Raw genomic sequence first — 23,164 nt, 5'->3', positions numbered from 1 at the left:
ATAAAATCCTAATATTTAAACCATTCTATTTTAAATTCAGTGCTAATTACTTGCCAAAATGCCGATACCAATTAGTTAATGAATTTGCAAAATGGCAGCTCTCTAAACCTAACTGATCTTTAAGATCTGATTCAGCCTCGCCCAGTTTCAAGTCGAGTGCTCTCACTGGTAGGCTACAAAGCATATGCTCTTACACGTGTGCTCTCTTACTATCTACTTCTTCGTATTCCTTGATTGTGGCATCTTCTATGACTCCTGAGATGCCCATTTCTTTTTCATCCATTGATTGTATCAGTTTTTAGCCAGAATATCAATAAACAATTTTAAATCTTACAGAATGTTAATTCTACCTTATCCATATGAAGAATAAAAAACTACTTCCTAAGGGAATAACTGGACTTCCTGATACACACTCACAAGTGTTTTATTCAACTACAGGTTGTTCATGCCATTGCAGAAATCTCTGATTCAAATTGTAAAGAAAGAAGTTTCTCAAGCCCGCCACAATCCAGAGGAGGGCAGCAAGGTTGGTGAGGGTCTTGGAACACAAGCCCTATGAGGAACAATTGAGGGAACTAGGCTTGTTTAGCCTGGAGAAAAGAAGACTTAGAGGTGACCTTATCACTCTCTACAACTTCCTGAAAGGAGATTGTAGACAGGTGGAGGTTGGTCTCTTCCACCAGGCAGCAGCTGACAGAACAAGAGGACACTGTCTCAAGCTGCGTCAAGGAAGGTATAGGTTGGATATTAGGAAAAAGTTTTTCACAGAAAGAATAATAAAGTACTGGAATGGTCTGCCCAAGGAGGTGGTAGAATCACCATCTCTGGATGTTTTTCAAAAAAGACTGGACATGGCACTTGGTGCCACAGTCTAGTTGAGGTGTTAGAGCATGGGTTGGACTTGATGATCTTGGAGGTCTCTTCCAGTCTCATTATTCTGTGAATCCCCTGGACATAATCTTGCCTGGGAATATAAAATTCCACCTCCAGATAATGGAACACATTTTTTAAAATTTCTTGCAGCAAAAAACACATAGTCTAATGATACACCTTTTTTTCATACTGAATATTTTTACTTGCTAATTGGTTGGAGTAAATTATACATTAAATGATATCTTAACATTTATTTTATGCACAGAAGCTGATATTTTTCCTTGAAATATCACCCCCTGCATAAGAAAATGCTTAAATGTGCTTAAAACTAAGCATGAACTTAGTCCCTTTAGAGTGAACAAAATTAGTCCCATGCTAAGATCATGCATCTGTTTAAGAACAGTAAGACATGAAGATAATATAGTTGAAGGAAATTATTTCCACTATTCATTTAGATATGCTAAAACAAATGGACATAAAAGAATATTTAAAAAAATCATTATTTTTTAAAGATAACTTTGGATATCCTTGATAGCTGTACCTTTAACTCCATTATGATGCCTCATGAATCCCAATCTTTTTTGTTAATGCTCCATACTTCATTTTGCAAGCCATGTTTAACACAATAAACAACAGAATCTGTAAAAGCCTGACTACTGGAAGTAGTTCTGGTGAATTCTGCAGAGGGGCTTAAATGTGCAGTTCACAAGGCAGTGCAGATGTAACTAAGCCAAGTGGTGGAATGGGGCTCTGAACCCTGACAGCCACATCTGCTCCTCCTGGTTCTGTCAGCAGCCAACAGGACAGGAGCAGCACCAGCCTCACCTCACCTGGGGTGCTGTTAAAGACAGAACTATGTTCTGTGTTAGCACACAGCTAAACAACTGCCCCCCTCTGCAGCACCCTTGGTCGCTGCAGCAGACTGTTGCCTTCAGCCCTGTGCCAGGGTGGATGCAGCTGGGCTTTGGACAGAGGGGAGAATCAGAGCCCAATGTGCATTTGCTGTGGCGAGCAGCATTAAAGGAAGAGGAAAGGTGTTAGTCCACGTAAGGAGAACATGGAATTTTCTCCTTGATAATCAAAGCCTAAGGCATATGTCCTCAAAGGATACTGCTGTGTAATGAAGACCTTCCAATCTTTTTTCTGGTCAGATCTCAGCATGCCAAAGCATTGAGAGGCTGATGAATCTGAATTTCTCAACTTTCGTGTGAGGAGTAGGTGCATGAAATAAGGAGAGGTGCAGACAATACACAGAAAAAGATCATCTTTCTTTGTTACCTCCCACTCCTCTCACAGCAAGAATCAGTGATGGTCTGTGTCCACTAAATTCGGTATGTTGCTGACGCATCAAATCTATGGGCTGCCCTTTACTCACAATTTAATAGAATTCCACATGACTTGTTGGAGGAATGTTATATAAATACATTTAGGTATTAATATGTTGCATTTACAGAGAGACTCTCCTAGACATTACTCTTGGTAAGCCTAGAAAGCATTCTGTGGTCACTGACTCAAAACAATAAAAAACAATTCTGGAACCACAATAGAGACAAGGAACAATATTGAATAGATGGGTATTATTATTTTTAATGAACAATGGGCAACATCACTGTTTCTAGCTGTATTGATAAATAACAGCTTTTGTGTAAAATTCAAAATCGTGCAGATTAAGAAAGTATTGTCCACCTATTAGCCAACATCTCTAAGTCTGCTTTCGAACTGCAGAAAATTATTAGATGACAAGAACTTTATCAATGTGTTTTTATTTTCTATAACAATACTTTTGTTTGCTGAGCTTGCTGTCAATAAACAACTTATAATGTTCACTTTTGATTTAAACAGTGCTAACATTTCTGCATTTACTGCAATAATACTGTGTGAGCCGTAACACCATAAAGTAAGCCATAAAAGCAATTTGCTCTCTTTATGATACTGATTTTTAAATAAATTAGTAAAGTTTGTGTTTATTCCATGCAGAAAGGAAAAAACAAAAGTAGAAATAAAAGAATTACACTTACTTACAGCTTTTTCACTTATCTAAAACAGAACACCGCTTATGTGAAAGGTTTTGTGGATACATCCCTAAAGCCCACAGAATAGTTTCACACCTGCACTGAAGTGCTTCAGGAAGGAACATATCACATTCTTAGAAAAACTTAGGACTTCTAAATATACATCAACATGACAATTTCTGAACAAGTTAGATCTTAAAGTTGAAAACAGAATACTTTAAAGCAAATACTTTGCCAGTATATGAAGCTTCATTAAGAAATGGGATACTTTCTTTCCAGTATTATATTTCCAGCCCAGTTTCACTGAACCTTCTAGAAATCACACCATCTTTTTTTTTTTCTGATGTACTAATGGGCCCAGAGTGCCAAACATATTGAGTCAAACAAAATTTGTTTCCTGATTTTCCAAATCACAGTTAACAGGGAAAGAATACGAGGGAAAATGGGGTCCTGTTCTTTTTCTGAGCCTGTGTCTGATACTAAAGACAGGCAGAGACAATTTTTATGGTGCTAACTGGCTTCTCATCTGTCACTGATGGAGAAGTAGCTGTAGAATGGATTAAGCAGTTCATTCTGAGTGACATAAGGAACAGAAATGCCTTCCAAGAAATTCTTGTTAAGAAAAAAAGAAAAAAAAAAAAAGGTTTTAAGATTAGGACTAACTGAGAAACAGAATCCTTAGTTTGGCAGAGGAAAAAAAGGGAAAACAAACAAACAAAAAAGCCCCCACGCATATGCATCAAGAGAGAAAAAGAACCATGCCATGTAAACACAGACTGTGCCCACTCCTTCAACAATATATACAGGGTTGGCCCTACCATAGCAGAAAGCATAAGTAGGGAAGGCCATGCATGGGCTGGTGTTTGGAACCCTTCCAAAAGAGAAGAGAATAAACAAATGACAATTTTTCAGCTTGGAAAAGGGATGATGTATAACATTTTGTGAAACTGTTTTGTAAGGAATAAATAGTTACAGCAGTATATATTACTTTGATCATTGAACCATGAATAGTATAGAGATAGTGAATAGGAAATTACAGTGGCAGTTTATAGATATTAATTCTAACAATTAGCAATAAAAATTAATATATCTACTAATTATACATATACATACTAATTATACATATATGTGTATATATATATATATATATATATAAATACACCATAGCAATTAATTATAGGTAATTATTACAATGATTATTACTACAACATTATTCAGTTGTGGGACAGTGCCACATAATCCTGTGAGAGATGAAAGTAAATTCCAGAAAGGACAGGAAAAATTCACAGGAGACTGTGCCATCAATGGCTAGTCAACACTGTGCTTTTAGCCCAATATTGGCTTTAAAAATTCTCTCTATTTGGTTGACATAAGATGGGAGAGAAAACCTGAGAGACCTTTTGTCTTCCTTGGATTTTAAAAACTTTTCTGCTGTGTATCCAATATTTGTCATCATTAGAGACAGAGTGCTGGTCTAGGTGGATATTCGGTTTGACACAGGACAGCAGTACTTGTTCTCTAGGGCATGTAATCAGCCCTGTATCATTAAATTTATAGATGCATATGAAAAAAGAAGAGTAACCTGAGAAACTTACGAGAATCTTAGGCTGACATTTAACTTTAGGTGTTGGAATTATAAGAGTTTCAAGATTATTTTGTGCAGATTCAAGGGATTTATACACAGCAGTAATCATAGAATCACAGAACGGTTTGGGTTGGAAGCAACGCTAAAGATAAATCTAGTTCCAATCCCCTTATCATGGGAAGGGGCACCCTACAAGGCCAGGTTGCTCAGAGCTCCATCCAGTGTGGGCTCAAACATCTGCAGGGATGGGGCATCAACAACTTCTTGGAGCAACCTGTTCCAGTGCCAAGTAATGCAAGAGATTTATACGCAGACAATATTAAAGAGATTCAACCACTTATAACAGATAAAAGGTATTTTTAATTCCTTCTGAAAATAGGTTATTTCATTTATAATCTTCTAAAAAGTTTTTCTAATAGGAAGAAAAGTCTATATCAGACTATCTATCACCCAGCAGGTTATACAAATATCTTTTAAAAAAAACCCCAATCAATCAATTATATTACTTGATACATTTGACTTATGTTTTCTCACTTGTCCTACTGTTGATTTCAGCATATTACCCTCTCCAAGGTCAGCTCTAAGGTTTAGAGGGCATCAGATAGTCTCACCGATCATTTTACCTACTCAGAAATTACCCTCAGACATTAAGCTCTATCACAAGTCAGGAGGAACACTGGTGTGTGGTCCAGACTGTGTTACCAGTTTCCCTTCCTTGTGAAGAGCACTACTGAAGTAACCACATCTCTGCTGTATGGGGATGTCAGAAATTAAATAGTGCCACCATCTGTAGGATGTCCATGTCACACAAAGTTTTTGGGTTACACTTGTAATAATAGAATAAAAGCCATTTAATCAAGTGTCAGTCTTTCAGGGGTTTAATTCTGTGATCTTGTTGATCAGGATGACACATAGAATAGTTCTGTTCCTTGGAAGCCAAGGTATGGTGTCACTGGTGTAGGAGGGATCAGGTTTTCACCTCTGCTATCAAGGAAATCAATAATTATCTTCTTTGGAGAGACAATATCTAGATACATACAGATGATATAAGTAAGTTTGCAATGTTGACTTATGTGTTCTGCTATGTAAGCAGTATCTCAGATGTTTTCAGTTTGAATTTTTATTTCCAAGTCATATTTACTGCTGAACTCTTTTCTTAGAGCTCTTGACAGTTCTTGTTAGTATTATAGAACTCTAATATTTACAGACTCACTCCTTTTAGAGATTTAGGTACAGAAATGTAAAATTATATTAACTCAAGCAATCAAAAGTATATTTTAATTGGTTATATAATATTACTCTTTTTTTCTGAGAAATTAAGACATGGAGATTTCTGAGGAACTTATTCTAAACAATCACCTTCTTCAACTGATTTTATTTACATATATTGGAGGGATCATTTTGCCATGAGTTTTCTTATATTGTCTCTGTTCCTCTTTCTTACCCTCCCAACTCTGTTGTGTCCTTCCCCACAGAAAACACCTGCATTTCCTTGACTCGTGAAGCTCTAGTTCCTCTACCTAACTCTGCCTACCATGAAGTTATTGAAAGTCTGGCCTCATTGCTTCCTGCTGCCAGCTGCACAGCAGGTGCTGGTATTCAGTGCTCCTGGAGTCAGAGCTCTCCTTGTATGTTACCCAAACAGCAGCATATTTCCAGAGGCATCTTCTCTGCTGCTTGGGAGTCTTATACACAATTATATTGTGGTACCCCAAACTGCACACAGGACTCAAGGTGAGGCTGCCCCAGTGCAGAGTGGAGCAGGACAATCCCCTCCCTCGATCAACTGGTGATGCTGTGCCCGATGCACCCCAGCACATGGCTGGCCCTCCTGGCTGCCAGAAGAAACACACTGGCAGGAGAATTAACCTGTGCTCTGAGAACAAGAGAGAGGAAAAAGACCAGACAACAAATTTATCCTATGTTACCTGATTGTATTGCTGCATGTACATCAGTAGACTTCTCACAAAAAAAAGAAGTCTTGGTATCTGAGAAGAATAAGGAGCTGCTTCCATTAGATTCCATCTGAACCTGCTTGGTGGGGTCCAAGGACTCTAGGCAGCTTTGGGGACATCAGAAGCATTTCAAAATGGCCTGTCATTTTGAAACCCTGAGAGCTGTGTTAAAATTCCAAGACAGAAAAGGATTTCAAATCTGTTTTATCTTTAGACCACTATTACCTTGTTGAAATAATGTAATTTTCTGTGGTATAGTTTCAGAGAATTCTAATTGCAGTTTGTTTTTTACACTGCTGTTTGATTAACCAATTGCATGCTCTTAAGCACCAAGGTCAGTCATTTCCTCTAAAAACCTCCTACCCAGACCATCTTTCTCAAAATCATTGCAAACAGAGAAATTTCATAATGTCACAAGCTCTCTATTCTCTATATTGTATTTAAGTCAGAATACTCTAATCAGGCTTCTGACCTTCATTAAATTACTTCAAACTGATTATTTTTGATAAAAGTTACAAATAGTTATCATAGGACGATTATTTTTTTGCTAAGTCTATACTACATCAACAAAATTATCCTTTAAGTTAAGTACCATATCTAAACTCAAAACAACACCCTCTCAGAAATTTAGTTCTGGAAAAATGCAAAATCTAATTATTTCAGTCTACTTCATGTGTTCATTCAAGTCTATACTTCCCCTAACTCAATTGGACTTATTCATAAAAACTCAGAAGAGGAATCACACAAAGACAAATCGGATCCAGCATAGTTTAAAGAAGGTTTCACATTTTCTTATTTGAAATTATACTTCTGAAATTTTGTTGAGGTAGATCCCAGAAAAAGAATCTCAGTGGCATACCCTGAGAATGCTAGGAATCATGGTGCAAATAAGTAATGTAAAAATGCAATGTTATACATGTAGAAATTTACATTACTTACATTACATGAATTTAAGTTATGCATGAAAATCTCTGAGATGCAAATGAAAGAGGGGAGATAAATTTGACATGACTAATAATCAATTTTAAAGTGTGCCCACATGGAAAGGCAAAGTCATCTTAGAAAGGTAGTATGTGAAATATTTTTGGTAAGTATTCATGGCTTTTACACAAAATAATTTCAAAATTTTCTTTTAATTACTCCTTCACAATTCTGGTCATTCATGTTCAAGAGCAATCACTCTCTATCTGGAGCAAGTAGATGGGGAAGCAACCAGTATGATCCTAAGTTTGGACAGTCTGTTTTACAGGAAAGACTAAAGGAACACTTGGCTTCCTGACTCTCTTAGAAGAAAAGCCAAGAGGAGATATGTTTGCTCTATGTAAACACATCACAAAGTTTAATATTAGAGACAGAAGGGCTGTTTAAATTAACAGGCAAAGTCACAAAAGACGAAAAGTAATGGCCAAGGAATATGCTCAGAACAAGAATTATTAAAATGCTTAGCTGTCAGGTGAGATAGTTTCTGGAACACTTTTCAAATAGCAGTAGAGAAACAGAAGCAAAAAAAAAAAAATCTCAGTACAAATAATCAAGTAGTATATGGGTCATGGTTGTTTGCATGTACAGACTATCAGACGCAGTAGACATAGAAGATTCACGCACTTGGCATGTGTTAGAACATTCCATGAGCTGGGAGACAGACAGCAAGTGTCCCTCCTGAGATATTAACAATACATTCCCAGGAGAGCTCCACAGGCTATCAGGCTTTGTGTGGCAGTGGGTGAGCAGGGCACAGGAATGTTCTTTGTGTCTGTATTTTGCAAGCTATTGCACCCTCCTCAGAACCACTCTGTAGCTATGGAGTCATACAGTTCACCCAGGAAAAGCAAACCTTGGCTTGCTAGGTTTGAGTGTCTGGATGATGCTCTCAGTTATATGGCTCAGTCTTAGGTAGACCTAGGAGGAGCAGGGAGTTGGATCAATGATCCTTATGGGTCCTTTCCAAACAAAGATATTCTGATGTGAATAATTGGTACACAAAGCAAGACTTTCCCAACTCTTTCTTCTGCTCAGAGCTTCGAATAAAGCCATAGGCAGACATATTGCAGTCCAGAAAGATTTCCTACTGAATATTTAAATACCTGCAAGACTAGATAGAGTTAAGCAGCAATTTTAGGTATCTACTGTTAAACTGAATTTTTAAAAGTGATACTATGCAGAAAAAAAAGGACCTTTGCACATTTATGAATCTGTCTTTTAGATGGAGCCCATTTAACTAAACTTGATTGTAAAAGGCAGAGTGCTGGAATTTAAGCTAATTTAAATAACATTTGCTTCGATGACTCTAAGGCACCATGTGTTTTATACAGAAAGGTTTTCAGCATGATATATGTAATTTTGCACACATTTTTCTGACCTATTCAGATTATTGCCTTGTAGGTTATCAAGATACAGCAGTATATTGTGTTATCATATTTTCAAGTTAAACAATAAATATTTTGGTATTTCTCTTTAACAAATTCATTCCATGAACATGTTTCATTTAGAGAAAAGGGTTAATTGGCTTATGTTCACTGAAATGTTTAACAAAAAAAACAATACAACTTTATTGAAAAATGAAAACATCTTTTTTGGGAACCTCATTCTGGTGCCTTAAGGATTGTCATTATGTTGAGCATTCAGCAGTAAGTGTGTCTCCCTGGAAGTGAGTGAGAAAGAAAGACTATAAAGTCAATATGCTGTCAAGCCAAATATCTTCCCAAAGCAAGATGGGCTGCCAATTCCTCCTAAAGAAGTCTCAAAGGGAATTAAATTATATTCTTCACTGCCTAAAAGTCCCTAAACACAGGTTAGAGCAGGTTTTATGAGATGCTGTGCTTTCAATTCTATGCAAGTACTTCTAAAAGAGCACCTTGCTATGCTTGCAACTGCCTCATTCTCATCAAATCCACACAGTGAGCACTGACCAGTGACCGAGGTGGAAAAGTTCACAATAAACTATTAAGTAGCTTTATACAACATGCATTAAAATCAACAAAGAACTTCCCAGTCACTTCAGTAAATATTGATTTGGATCTTATAGAAATAAGAATAAGGAAAAAGGATCTTGTAGGATATTAAGTGGGTTTGGGGTTTTGAGGTGTGGGCTTTTTACCTCTCAGTAAAAGACTGCAACATCTCTTTATATGGCCATTATAGGGGAGAGGAAAAAACACAATAAAAATTTCAAGCATGTAGAAGGCTAATTTAATTCCTGATCAAGCCTGAAGAAATTAAACTCTCACTTAAACACTGATCTTTTTCCATTTATTTGTAAGGGAGTAAGAATAGCTCAATGAATGCAAGTACATAGGGATGGAACCCTGGACCTTCAAGCTGAAGAGACCAATTTTGTTATTCACTTTGTTGCTTCAAAGCAGGATAAGCTGTACCTGTATTGTTTCTTTGGCATGAAGTTATTCTGTCAAGTACTGCTTGTCACAAGACCTTGGCTCTAAGCAGCTGGGGATCCTTTTTAAATTTACTGAACCACACTGACCTGAATACTCCCTGAAAAACTCCAGGATGACTAAATACCTTCTCTGATCTTCCTTTAGTTGTTTTTCCCAACTAATGAACACGAAGTTTCATTCCTTATCAAACAAAACAAACAATCAAACAAACAAACAAAACAATAAAAAAAAAAACTAAATCAGAGAAAGGAATAGAAGATATATGTGTTTTGGGAAAACACAGAAGAAATCTCTTCCCACAGAACAGAGTACCTTTGACCATAGACCATTCATCTATATGCCAGTGTGAATATCCAGCAGCCAGTTTCCATTTTCAGCACCACTACCACATCCCCAAGAGCTATCATTAGTCATGCAGCCTCAGAGTGTTGAAATATTGGCAATATATTAAGAACATAATGCTTAATTCAACCTAGATGAATCTCCAGGCAGCAGCAATGTTGGGCACAATTCATGCTCTCTTCCATTCTGTCCATGGCTGCAAGAGGGTAAGTCAAATAAAAAGACCATTTTACTAGCTCCACTAATAGTCCTTTCATTTGGTGCAAACCTCATTCTGCTTCTCTTCTTTCTGGAAGATTTTGAAGACTGTGGCAGTCTGTAGTCACTGGGGACAGGACAAGACTCTTAAAAGGCTGGGCAGAGGTACAGAGGAAGCACATGAAGCAGAACAAGCTTTTCCCCATTCTCTATTCCTTGCTCTGAGAGGGATAGTCTTGGCCATTTAAATGGTATCTGTTTACTTCAGAAGCTGATTGCAACAAAATCAATAAGAACAGCCTGATTGCATATTCAGCCCTATTTTGCCAAGCTTGCTTGTTCTGGAATTAAAGTTTTACTATTTAAGTAAGGTTAAAAAAGACAACTGTTGAGATATTAACCACGTTAAAGATGATCACACATTGATCAGGACCAAATGCTTAGCAACTTGCTGAACAGCTTATAGTTTTTAGACATCCCTTCCATATAAGTCTGTATTTTCTAAAAAAAAATCTTTCCTGTTTAATTTCAGTCAAATTTTACAAAAGAAGAGTTTTGCAGTGTGAAGAATTCTATCACTAGAAATAATTAAATAGAAATATCACAAACTTCTGTACAATACAAAGATGTTACAATGTAAAGCAAAACAATTAAGATATAGATGAGGATCAGTGCACCTACGTGAGAAAAGTTCTTTCAGGCAATTTCTTCAGAACAATGCTTCTATAAAATACTTTTCAAATTTTACAAGTTAAAGATTGTAGATTAAATTGTTCAATATTTTTCATTAAAATTCATTTTTCCTTGTATATTCTTAGCTGTAGAGTAGATGGGTTGGTGATCTTATTGCTAAGTGCAATTAAGGCTGCTCACACAACCATAGTTCTTATGTTTCTTAAGTCTTGGTTGTGTAACTCTACAGTATTTAATTTCTTGTAACACAGATCTTTTGGACATAGAACACAAACAGTGCAAGTTCTCCCCTTTTGAGCCACTCATAGTCTAATGCAGTCACAGATGTGTCACACATGAAGAAATTTGGGTATGCATGAACTGCTTATCCCTTGTAAAAAGATCAATAATGGAAGCCTTTCTGAAATCAAATAAATTTCAAGCAACATGGAGAAGACCTTTTTTGACCTAAGTGTTAGCCCATGGGCCATTTCAGGTAGGAGATGAACCTGATAATAGTTAAATATTTCTTAGGTGCCATTCTATTTGTTTACAAAATATCCTAATGTTTGCTCTCACTGTGTTCTCAAATGCTTTTCTCTCCACTTCTCTGCCTTTTCTCTTGCAGACAGACAGATTCACTCTTACCAAGCAACATCACAACAATGTCTGTTTAAGAAATGCTCTGAAGTTGCCTTTGTACTGGGAAGTCCCACCTTTACAGTGAGAGCCTCTTTTGTTTCACCTTTCCAATTCCATAGATGCTTTAGCTGTACACATGAATATTTATTAGTAATGACTATCAGATTGACTAGATTTCACACAATTCATAAACACGCAAGTCTTCCTCCACACAAGAAAGACAGTTCATTTCAATCACACAATGCACTTGAAAACATTGAAACGACGACGGCTGGATTTTATTGCCCTTAGGCAAGTTTGCTGGCATTTAATTACATACTCTCATTGGGTGAATCTTAAAAAGGCTCAGCATACAGCTAGCAGCCCTAGAGCACAGACAGACATGTTTTTAAATCTTTCCAATATTAAGTATTTTGAAGGAATTATTCCTCATGTAATTCAGACAGACAGAAGGTACTGTCTAAAACTGCAGAGAGGCCTCCCAGAACCTTAGAACTTGGCATCTCCCATGCTATCATGCTCTCAGCAGATTCTCCTTCCCTACTAAAACCCTGTACCTGATTAAGGCAGACAGTGTTCTGAGGCACAGTGGGTACAGCTATTTTTCCTGAATAAAGTTTTCCCATTCCAAAAGTACCACTAAAGTAAACAATATATTTTCAACCACATGCATAGAAAACATAAGTTGTATTGATTCTATCTTGACTATTTCATGTGAAACATATTGCTGTAGGTCTACAGGCACTGGGAGAGAATGCAATTAACTGCTTCACCTCACTTGTGCATAATTGTGCAATATAAATCATTTAGGTGCCAACAAAAATGCCTTTTTTTGTTTCTCTTTGTATGTGATTTCTTGGCTGTTGCACAGCATAACTGACATGAAACAACCAGAGACACAAAGTGGAGGACAACTACACAGCATGTGATTTTTGTGCTGTTATTCCCAGCTGTCTATCTGCAGTTTTCACTTGCACTGATGCTTACTACTAAAGCAGACACTTATGCTTGAAGCAGCATTTTTATGGGCTTCACCTATGTACCTTCTGAACCAGAAATCACGTGGAGCTTTTATGCAAAAGATAATTCTTAGCCTATAGCTAGGAATGGTCATAATAAGATGCACACTCCTAAATATTACTGTTTGTCAACGGAAAGTGAAAGAAATATGAAATGAACTGATTTGTACTGGTTTGGCCATAATGATTCATTTCTCGCTTGATGGAACACTGTGATTATAGGGCCAAATGCAGAAGATGTTGATCTCTTACCTTTTTATTTCACTTTCCTTCAGGCCACTTGAGCTTTATTTACCAGGTTTATTAACTACCATGGGGTTTCTTCTGCAAAATTGTTTTGATCACATGACTAGTGAATAACAGCAGGTACCATTGGATGAACAACAGTTCAGAACAAGCAAAGACTTCAGGAGTTACCCAGCAACATAAAGTCTAGTAAACCAGGATTAATCAAAACACATAGGGAAATTTCCTTTTATTTTACCTGTGCAGAATGCTAAAATTATTAGGTTTAAATTAATACCACCTTAACATCTCCTGCAGAGGCATCTTTGTGTACAAGGGGCTCAGTAGGAAAGCGCATTCAAGAGCTTGTTTTCCTCAGACACAGCACAACTTTCTTCTAGTGCCCCATAGCACACAACTTATCCAGGCCGTGTGGTACTGGAATAACTGCTTTGGAGTTCTGCAGTAAAATTGGATCAGCAACTGATTTGGGACAAAATAATTCAGGATTTTATTGTTCTAATAAAAAGGCTAATCCTAAAGCATCCAGTTGTGTGATTTTGAAGCAGTGCAGTTTAGGAATCAGAAAGTCTTTAAGTGTGCTCCTGAAACACCTGTATCCAATATCTACAACTTAATCATCCCCTCTGTAAAGCAGCCTTGAGAAATTAAAGGAAATCACCCTGACAATAGCCAAGAAGCAAATATTCAAATAGGAACAACTTCAGTATATGGGTAAATACAAATCTTTTTTTTTTTTTTCTGATAAAAACACTTTTTTCAGAGTAGAAATCTATCATTTGCATTTTCAATGTTGCTTTATAAACTATTATCCTCTGCCAATAGTTACAGGGTGGTTTTGTGTTGTTTTTTTTATTTTTTCTGGTTTTCTTAAAGGACATAAATTGAATACTACAAATATAACAAATGAGATCTTTCACATTTAACTCTGTCTAGATACGCCTGTACTTTCCCTGCCCTTCATAATATTTGAACCCTACTGTCTGTATTCAGCTATATATGATTGAAGATAATTATGTTCCTTCAAGTATTGTGAAAATCAGCAGTTAGACTGAAGGGTAGGGCATAAATTGCTGTCCTGCTGAGAGAAAGACAAACAGATTTCAGCCTGTGTACACTCCATTTGGCAGCAGCTTTCTAGCAAGTCAGCAAGTGCACCCTTGCTGGCTGATCAGCACACAGATAGTTCCAGTCTAGATATAGCACTGCTGTCTCTTGCTGGTAAGGGATGTCATGGATGACATGAAAGACAACTCAGCTGGAAAAGGTTAGAGACAAAAGATACAAATTATAAGAAAAAAAGACTGATTAGTTCTGCTTTTCATGGTGTAGCCAATAGACTTGGACCATATGAATTACATCATGCAAGTATGTCTCATATAAGCATATATTTTCTAGAAGATTAATTATTTGGCAGGGTGCAAGTTATGTGGCAGAAAAGAAATGTTAGCATTAGGAAGACTTAAACTTTTCAGCCATGGCAAAGTTACATTGTAGAATATGATTAAGTCAGATGCTTTGTCCTGTTTCTCCTGCTTTTTTGCCTTTTTTCCTGACTTGGAAAGTTCTGCTCTTTGCTCGGCTGCTGCTGCATTTTTATTCTCTCAGACATTTTGTAGGTCACAAGGGTATCGTTCTGACTGAGATGTGGTCAGAGAGAATAAGAAAAATCGATTTTGGAAAACCTCTGTTAGAACTCTTTCATGAACATTTTGTTATATCCATTGTGAGCTTTTAAAAGACTGAACCTGTGAATTTGCTATTGCCATGTCTTTGTATGATTTTTGTAGGCTTATAAGCTGAGAAAGAGCAGCACAGCATAGAAAACACCCCAGTCTTCATGTACACTGGGACAGATTCCCTTTTGTATTAGAGTGTAATTTAATATTCTGTGCACAGGCATGGAGAATTTCTTGCTGGGCACTGAATTATGCAGAGAACTGTAGATCTGCAAACAGGAAGCTAAGCTTAGAAAAGATAATGTATTAAAAGTGCCAGTGAAAAGCTGTTCTGCTTTCTATGTTCTTTAACTCCCCCTCAAAGTCCTCTGTCCTTTACTAAATCTACAGGAAGATATTTGGCACAGATGTGTTGAAAGGTAAAGTTTTTTCAAAGACTTGAAAACTACTGGTCCTATCTATCTGCCAAGCTTTTATATAGTTCCCTTCACCATAACACCTTGGAATTTCCACTGATCAGGTCTCTGAAAAATCAATGCAGGAGATGAATTAAGTATATCTGAGTGTTTATGTGAGGTTGAAAAGCCTTTTGATTCACAATCTTGGCACTGTTTTTTAGTTTTGTTCAACAGCAGCAGAGTGCAGGGGAAAAAGAGGGAGGACTTGTGATTAGATAAACTCCTTTTAATTTTTTCTTTCTGTCTTAGCCAGATGGAAACACATGGACAATTGGTTTACAGAGATCTTTATCCTCTCTCCTTCATTAGCACCACAGGGAAGTTTCTATAGTGGCTAATGCACTTACTGACATGGTTTCAACAATTTAATCACCCAGAAGCCTCTCTGTAAGGTCAATGTTCTCTACATTTGTTCCAACTCATTTACTGAGTAGAAAGGTGAACTTTTTCATTCCAGGTATGTCATTATGGAAATCATGTTAATGAATCAAGACACTGGAGGGCATATGTATCTCTGTTAGCACAAGATTAATGGAGACTTCATCAAGCAGGATTCAGTCTTAAATTCTTCTGGTAAATCGAGGTTTGAAGTCTAATTGTCCATTAATTGTCTGGACTTTATACTGGCATAGCAGCTTCCGTCTCAGAGAAACTCAAAACATTTTGCAAACATCAATACAGCACACCCAAGGAACAATTCTTCTATTACTGAAACACAATAACCTGAGGGCACAAAGAAGGCTGTAGCACACAGCACTGCATAGTAAACTGGGATGGACATCAGCCCACACATACTACAAATCCTGCTCCTCAAAGAAAAAGCGTTTGCTCAATGAACAACAAGCAATTTTTTTTCTGTTTATAGATCATATGCATATCCATATTTACTATTTACCAATATCTGGGTTTAAGCTTACTGGTGTAGAATCTCACTTAAATGTTTATGAATTTAAAGTGAACTGAACAACAAAGTTTGCATGTTGTCAGAAAGCAAATATTCACTTAATATTCCCTAATTTTTTTCTGCAGAAGTCTCTGATTACAGAAAAAGTAATTAAATGTGTTTGTAATTTAATCCGCTTTCTTGCTCATGAAAGTTTCCAGACATCAAACAGAACAGTAAAAATCAAGGACTGACAAGAGTAAAAAATAGTAATCTAGAATTAGTGTGAAGGCACATTACTAATTATTCTCCTATTACATATGAGAATACTACTTGTTGTTCATTCATGATTCAAATGCCTAAAAAAGAGAAAGGGAAGTGCGGGTGCACTGAATACATAAATTTTTTATAATTGAAAAGGATGGATAATTTCTTTACTTTCAAGTTAGCTCCAGGTCATAATGTGATTTAGGATTCTATATCCAGCTCTATTTTAGAGAACAATTTGAATATATCTGCAATTATATATTCAAAAAGACATGTTTCTCTAATATAACATAATCTTACTTTCTAATTGTAGAATTCAACACAGTGCTATTTGGAATAAACCTTGATTCTTCACATTGCTTTACCACTACATTATAAAAATTGATAAAATCAGACTGACACCTGTTGAGAGCCCAAGCATTTAGAAAAAACACATACTGTTGATGTTTTCATTTTAATTCTTTTTTTCAACAGTAGATATATAATCAGTTTAAAAAACTTTCTATATTCAGAAATTCCACTACTTTCAGTAGTTTTCCTTTCTTTTATTTTAGTTAAAAAGCTTTGATCACAGAAAATATTTCGTTTTCCTATTTTCTGTAGTTTAAAATAATGAAATATAATCAGAAAGATAAATATAAAAATGTAGGCAACATCCAAAGGTTAGCCCAGATTTCACATTCTCCCTAGATGTGTTTATGTATGACTGTAACACTGTCTTTGGAGAGAGACCAAATATTTTGATCTTTTCATGTAGTGCAAAATTATACCAGATGCAGTAGATCTGATGAAAGAAATAAGCAGCCTCTCCTAATAATAATTGTTGTATCAATGTTTAAATATATAACTATTATAGTAGAGTTTAACAATAAAGTGACTCGATTTCTCTAATCCTGCCAGAAACCTGAATATATGATAACTCTCAAAAATGGAAAAGAAAAAGATAAGGTGTATACCTTGTTCTGCCATATAAGCCTACCTCTGTCCTCTGGGATTGGTGACAAACTCTTGGCTTATACTCTATACATATTCCAGCCAGGACTATCCTGAAAACAAAAATTCCAGGAGGACTATTTGCTGTTTTAGGATGTACAGTATTTTCCACAGAACTGTCTTCTCTTATTCCTCTTACAGGAATTCGACCTGCTTTTCTCCATAGTAGCAGTGATGTACTGACTGGTGAAGAATATATATTTTAGCAGGTTGCCAGGAGTCAGGATGAACCAGTGCCTCTGCATCTTAGCAATCATAGATCCTTTGTTCCTGTGCTGAGTTATGTGAATCATGCGCATACAGAAGTAGAATAACCTATTCTTGCCAGAAGGACATGAGTAATCCAGTTAGTTGAACATACAGCAGTATAATGAAAAGAGAGAATCCTAGGGTGAATGTCAGTGAAAGGTTAAATCTGACTAGTCTGACATGCTTTGTACAGAAGAAGTGAGTTTGCTTCAAGTATAGCAAGCTCATATTCAGTGCTTTGTCTTCGTGTACATAATGCAGTGAAAACGTGGTTGGGATGGGCACCTCTCTCCTGTATATGACACAGGTTCCTAGGCCTGATACACAACAACCAGATCCCACTAGAGACAACTGATTTGCATGACCATTCTTAAACATTTATTTTCTCTCCAGTCTGAATCTTTTCAGGTGTCAGGCAACCCATACAAAGTTCTTTAAAGATGAAAATACTGGAGCCAGAGGTGGAACCACCTCTCTGGGTTTGAACCTAGACTTGTTACATCATGGTTTGGTACATGGTTATGTAAACCAATATAGACCAAAGACTCATTTCCACTAAAATTCTACAGTAACATCTCAAGTACCCATGTACTGGGAGCTATGTTAATAGACTTTGCCTTCGTTGATACAATTAACTCATTTTCCTTGCTGGTAGGGCAGTTACCCCACTCACAGCTGTAAGCTCCTGAGAACCATCTCTGTGGGTATAAAGGATTTGTGCTTCATGGATAAGAAAAGCTGTGAAAAAAAAATCAGAATTTTCCTCCTATACCTTGTTTAGTCTCCTGCCTTTCAGAGTAAGTGATATACATGATTAGGGAAAAGTCCAAGAACAGAGTCAGCATATCTTAATTATAATTCTCAAAAATACTATTTCCAACCTTCAAGCATTTGTGGCTCATCCTGTGCTAGAAGTGTTCTCCACACATTTAGTACCCCCCACCCTGGATCTTTATACAATTTCCCCAGTCTCCCTTACTCCTAAGTAAATATTTAGTAGCTACGGCACACCACAGCGAAGATTGCTATAGCTTAATGAGCTTACTTTTACAAAAAGGGAAATTGCACCTGCCAGTTAAGATGGCCTCTTGCTCCCAACTCTGCATCATATCTTTCAGTTATCCAGATACTGAATTCTCTGAAGTTATGATAGGAGGCAATGGTGAAGGGTGCAAGAATAGAGACAGGATATCTTTCTTCTGCATCTGTTAGCACCTAGAGGAAAAACCAAAAAAACTGATTTTATATTCAAATGCAAAGAAGAAGAATGAGCTAGTGAGTACTGGATCACCTTTAATCTGTGTCTTGATAATTTGCAGGAGGGGGGAAGGTAATTGTAGAAAAATATCTGCCTGCACTGCTTTAGAACCCATCTCTTCTATTTATATATAAATAAATATATGTTAAATATAAAGTGAGTCAGAAATTATAATTTTCTATTCTGCTCTGTGCTGTGCATTTGTGAAAATCATGATTATTCATTTCTATTGGTCCTCTGTACCCATTTTCTTCACTGCAAGATAAAGTAACTCTCAGCTGTGCATTGCTGTGATAATTGAACTAGATTGTGAGTGATTTGATAGATATGACAGAGGTAGCCTTCAAATCACTCTCTTTTATGATAGATACAACAAACCTCCCCACATGCTGCGTTTGCTAGGGGTTATAAAAAGGGTACCCCTCCCACCTTGCCAATAGGGAGCTCACAGACCAAGGTATTATTAATGCCTGCCTCACTGTCTAGTGTTACAGATTATCAAAAAGTGCAGAGGTGCATGCCTTTTTGAAAGAAACGTAGCCCTCCAATGATGGGAAGAGACAGGGACTTCCATAGACACTGCCTGCAAATATAAACTGAAAAAGAGGAGTCTGGGTTAGCAAAAGACTACTGTATCCATGTTATGAGTAAGGCAGTAATCTACAGATAGGTACCTTTTTGGACTCAGGTGTTTAATAAGCTTGGAAAGAACTGCAGAAGAGAAAAACTTCTGACTGACATCCAGGGAACTTGGGTCTGCTTTTGTACAGAGACATGATACTGCAAAAGACTCAATACAGAAATGCTTAGATTTGCATGAGGTACTCAGATTCAGCTGTAATGTACAAGCAAGAATTCTGGGCATCTTAGTCAGAAGAAAAATCTAATTTGTGGGCTAGAATTAGAGTTATATATATACATATATATGAGACAGCAACTGGGGCAAGGAGGAGGAAGGAAGAGAAAAGAGGAGGCAGGAGTGATGCCTTATCATCCAGGATAACTTCAATTCCCTTTTACTCAGGGAATAAGGAATATATTATACAATGGACTGAGAAATTTTACAGGGGACCTTTCAGGGGCTTTGTGGCAGAGTAAAGCCACAAACTCTGAGTGTTTCAACAGTATTTGTTCTAGAGCAATTACTCAACATGAGTCAGATTGAGCCTGTATTACGCACAATGAATGCATGAGGGTGCTTTCTTTGTTTTTCCCTTATAAAGGAAATGAATGTCAGCAATTTATCAGTTTGAAACTCTCACCTGCTTGCTTTTCTCATTGGTTTTAATTCAAAACATCTGTATGAAAACCTATGTAGGGAATTATATACTGAAGAGAATCAATTGCTTCCAAAAAAACCATCATCAAGATTTTTTTCTCCTGAACCTAAGTCCTACTGCTTTTTAAATGTGTATTTAAGAACACTGAAATTTAACTCAATTGGTGGGTGAATTTCAGACTCATAGAGAAGTTTTAACACAATCATGGGAGTTATTAAGTAAATTGTTTATAACAGATACCAGATATAACCTTATATTTCTACATTTTAAATTTAGTTATTTTACTATATTATACATATTTTCATGTTTTTATATAATGTAGCAACTATTATGATTCCAAATGGCATAAGACTTGCCACATCTTCAGACTATTTATTTTCCTCTTGACAGTGGTAACAAAAAGCTTTTCATGAGAATTTTGAAGAAAAATATGATCAGGAATTCGCTCTAGTAGCCTTCAGAAATCTCTGTATACCTCAGAATATATGCTAACAACCTCTTGGAGCCTCATATCTCCAGAAATGTAAAATTCCACATATTTGTCTTTTTTTTTTTCAGTTTCCATAAGTAGTTAGTGTTGATTTGAGAAGGAAGATAAAAACATAAACTCAGGTATCAAATTATTCTCTCATCCAGAAAAAAAAATAAGCTGCAGATATCCCTCCTGAGAACCTAAAAGGTATGCGAAGTTCCCAGTCACTCTCTTCTTAATAAACCTGTTCTAAATGGATTTCCACTTGACAACAATATTTCTCTGTTTCTATCTTTAATTCCTTCTTTTTAGGACCACTCATTCTTTTCCTTCATCATACTCTCTCCTCTGACCAGGTTCTACCCCAGCATGTCTCATTAATTTTGAATAGTCTCTGTTAGTTTGCACCTCATCAGTTCTCCTCACCAGCATCCCAGTCTCCCATTACTGCAGCTTGTTGCCATGATGCAGGATGGCATTGAAGCTTTTTGGTCTCCACCATTATCCTCTGACTCTGGTCTCTCAGCTGGAATTCATTATGCTTCAATATACAAACACTCGTCCCTAAGCTCCTCGCTCTTAAGGGAGATCTGGCTACACTTCAGATGCGGCATAACTTTGAAGAAGGGCAAACTTCTTTCCAAAATCCATGCTGTTACCTAAGAGGAAGTAGGAGACTGAGAAAATGATTTAGTAATGTAACACAAACCTGAGCAGCACAAAGACACACGTGCTCATTATGGAAAAAATATCTCCCTCAGTAGACTTGCTTAAAGCAAGCTCTTTGGCATTGAGACTGTTTCTTCTTCTCTGTTTATGAAAGGATTGTACAATGGGGAGCCAGACTGCATGGGCACCATGGGGCAACACCATGACATAGAAAATCAGCATCTGAAGAAAAGAGCTACTTTAGTGTCAGCTGTGTGAGAATCATTGCCCCCAAATTTAGTTTCAGTCATCAAATCAGTCTCCTGCTCCTACTTGTTGATATGTATTGGACTGAAAAGAGAGCATTTTTGTTTCCAAATGAGATTGGATTAAGAAAAGCAGGTGTATGAGACACTGTAGCTTCCCCTTTTCCACAATTTGGCTCATCTCATTTTCAATTCTGATAATTAACTGAGCTAACCTCCAGCCAGTACTCTTTTTTTCCAGTTCATTTTTCTGTCTGGCTCCCTACTCATTGTTTCTGTGCAATCACAAAAGAATTGCTTTGCTTCTTCTCTGCCCTGTTCCTTACTCATTTCAATGATATAGGGGTTTGTACATGTCCATAGTGCCAGACTTCCCTTGCTGCTGGCGGACACCTCTCTCTGCAGCCCCCTCTGTTTTGTTGCTCTGCCTCCAGAGGTATGGACAGGAGACTGAGCTCTTTCCAAAGCAACTCAATGAGCTTAGTTGCAGTGAGGCAAAAAAAAAAAAAAGCAATTGGCAGCAAGGGCAGACAGGGTGACAGAGCCTTTAAATATTATGGTGTTAGAAAGCACACAGCAGTTATAGACAGGAAGAAAATGGAAGAGAGAAAAAATATTGGACAGGAGAAAGCAAAACATAAAAGACAATGAAGCGGTCAAGTGACAACTTCAGCAAGCTAGGAACAGTCTATTGTATTAGTCACTAGAAATCTGGTTTGCATGTAGGCAGAAAATATTGCCCAGTGAATGACGAGACACTTGTTTCCCTTGTTCTGCTTTCATTGTCCTCTCTTTATTCCCTCATTTTTGTCTTTCATTTCTTTTTTCCTTCTAGTTCTTTGAATTACTTCTTTGCACTATAGATTTTTCAGTTGGACTTTGAAGCAGCAATGGAGAAGTAATCAGAAGAGAGAGCAAAGAATGCATTTCTCTAGATCTGATGTAACATTTTGTTTCACTCTCCTAATAAGTTATTTCTTTTAATAGCACACAATTATATGTGTATGACCCTGGCAACTTCAGGTCACTTCTGTCCATAAGTGCTATTAACAGTTCTCACAATCTTATCATCATTCTTGTCATATTTAATGCTTTTCTTGAAGTCCCAACTCTCATATTCATATCATTATATGACAATCTCAACTTATATTCTTTGAAAAATAAATGAAGGGTGGGATTCATCTCACCTAATTTAATCTGAATAGAATGTAGACACCTACATCTCAGCTCCCTAGGCTGACTTCATAGTCAACGAAGAAAATCAGGCAATTTTAAAGCTTGGTTCCTCTGATCTATTTTAGAAGTCTATTTTAGAATGAGATATGCCACACCCAAGAAGTGCCTACTTCTCCCCACTGACAGAGAGCAAGCTCAGGATGAATAACTGAGCTGTAGATGATGACATTTGGTCAGATGAAACCTTTTTACCTCTGGGGCTTCTGGGAAAAAAATCAGAATGTAAAGTCTAATAAGGATAACTTTCTAATTACTATAACATTAATATGCAAATAAGAATAACCCCAAATATTGTATTTAAAAGCACATGTGCTTCAAGAATTTCAGCTTTCATTTCTTTAGTCTATTTGATGAGCAGGCTGGTTTTAATTTTTTTGTTATATTTGAGTACCTGAAACTGATATTAAATACTGCTTTAAAAATACCATTTCCCCTTCTCTTCAAATATTTCTTTGTCTCTCACTTCACCCACCTTGCAGTTCTCTCACTTTCTATGGCCTTTTTTTGTTTTCTGGGATTCACTGTATTAACTTCTA

The 23,164-nt window shown here is 36.8% G+C and overlaps 1 long non-coding RNA gene across 1 annotated transcript in view; it reads right to left on the bottom strand.

Moving 5' to 3' along the window:
- LOC116444527 overlaps positions 1–23,164 on the bottom strand; it is a 195,607-nt gene that overhangs the window by 127,676 nt on the left and 44,767 nt on the right. Inside the window, exon 2 of the long non-coding RNA XR_004240366.1 lies at positions 18,537–18,683. This is a non-coding gene — a long non-coding RNA (uncharacterized LOC116444527). The remainder of the gene's footprint in view (positions 1–18,536; positions 18,684–23,164) is intronic.

Source organism: Corvus moneduloides, chromosome 5 (assembly GCF_009650955.1).
Source record: "Corvus moneduloides isolate bCorMon1 chromosome 5, bCorMon1.pri, whole genome shotgun sequence".
NCBI classification, from domain to species: Eukaryota; Metazoa; Chordata; class Aves; order Passeriformes; family Corvidae; genus Corvus; species Corvus moneduloides.
This window is presented reverse-complemented; position numbering and strand designations above follow the sequence as displayed.